The sequence below is a fragment of the Aplysia californica genome, unplaced genomic scaffold (assembly GCF_000002075.1).
Source record: "Aplysia californica isolate F4 #8 unplaced genomic scaffold, AplCal3.0 scaffold00374, whole genome shotgun sequence".
NCBI classification, from domain to species: Eukaryota; Metazoa; Mollusca; class Gastropoda; order Aplysiida; family Aplysiidae; genus Aplysia; species Aplysia californica.
In genome coordinates, this window is record NW_004797644.1 from 424,621 (window position 1) to 426,447 (window position 1,827).

Below are 1,827 nucleotides of genomic sequence, written 5' to 3' on the forward strand. Positions count from 1 at the left end.
TTGGTGCACGCGTGCGAACACACGTGTGTGCGTGTGGCGTGTGTTTGTATGTCTGATTTGACATCGTGTTGTGTAGCTGGTAGCAAATTATGGAAACTGGTCTCCATTAATTATTGAGGAAAGGGAAAGGGGGGGGGGGGGAGTTTTACGAAACAACTTTACGAATTGTTATTTGTTGTTGTTTCTGGCATGGAGTTTAATTGCTATGGAAACTCAACAGTGCAACCAACCAACCAAATCAACCAACCAAATCAACCAACTACCAACCAACCAAACAATCAAGCCAACCAACCAAACAACTGACTTGTCAACCCACCAACCAACCAATCAAGCAATCAACCAACCAACCAACCAAACAAAACAAACAAACAAATAAACAAACAAACAGAAACTGTGACGTTTCCATTTGTCCGCACTCCCCCCTGCCTACCACCACTCCCAGCTCTGCAGCGCTGTCATTTTGAATGCCACGCATTGCCGGTTTGGCCGAGCTGTGACGGTGAAGGCGAGCTCACGCCGAGCGTGAAAGTGCTCATCATCAAGCGGCACTCGGCATCAAAGCGTGCTCCGACAATACCAACCCGAGCCAAAATGTGTGGCATCGCGGTGAAATCAGGCTCTCGTCAAAATAATGAAAGCGAAGAAACTGTTTTTGTTGTTTTTTGTGGGTTTTTTGGTTGCGCCTGTTGGTCAATTTTATTTTGTGGGGGAACAAAATGTATGTAAATTAACACCCCCCCCCCCTATTTATTTTTGGATTTTATTGAAGAAAAAAAGTTGATGAAAAAGACACAAAATATGCAAATTTGCATTTTATAAACACCTCGGACATTTTGCCTTTGGAAGTCACCAAACTTCAATTGCAAATATCTCGAATTCTATTCAAGACACGGGTATTGTTCTTTTTCGTAAGCAAGACAAATGAACATACCTCAATATGATACCAATAACGTCATGATTCCACCGTGTCGTGACCCAAATCGCTACCTCAAGTTTTATCTGCTCAGCAATTAGTTTTGAGAACTTTTACGTAAAGAGTTTTGAGTTTCACAACATGTCAAGCTTTTTCGAATGCAATTCTTTTGTTTTAGTTTGAGTAAAGGTTCTACGGCGCTCGCAACTGCATAAGGTCATATGAGGGCCAAGGGGTGGATATCAACAGAGAAGTCCTTACAGGGAATCAGACTTTCTCTGCTCACCTCTCTAGCTTCAACAGCACAAAGTCTGCTTTGACTATCAAGGCACCCCGGAAAGAGCGGGTCACAAGAGTGTGACAAACATACAAAAGAAGTAGATGAAAATGACGATAGTTAGGATTAGGAAAGAAAAAGCAGCAGTTCCCTGTTGTAGACCAGGCACAGTTATGAGCATGACATTGTTGTATCTGCCCATTTATAATTCTACTGTGCATTAGAACGATAAATGTCCCCCCTTTGGGAATGGCCTAAAGACACTTCAGTTAGTGGCACCGCCTCGGGGGGTTGCAATTCTTTAAATATCTTGATCACGACTCCGAATATTTTTCCGATTTTGATAAAGCATTTATAATAATAAAATATTTGGATTCTGATCTCATGGTCTTAGTAACTCAAAATAGGCTCAACTGTCAAATAGAACTTTATAATTCTAAAGTACCGATACGCTCAAAAATTGGTGAGCCCGTGTCGTGACACATAATAATATAGTCCCAAAATTGACGAGCGTCGGATTTCACCGCGTTGTAACACATATCAACTAAATCTTCCTACCGTCAGAGATCGTGACTGCTACCTCTCGGGCGGCGTTTATGGATCACAGTGGTGCTCATGAATTGTAATAATGGGTTGT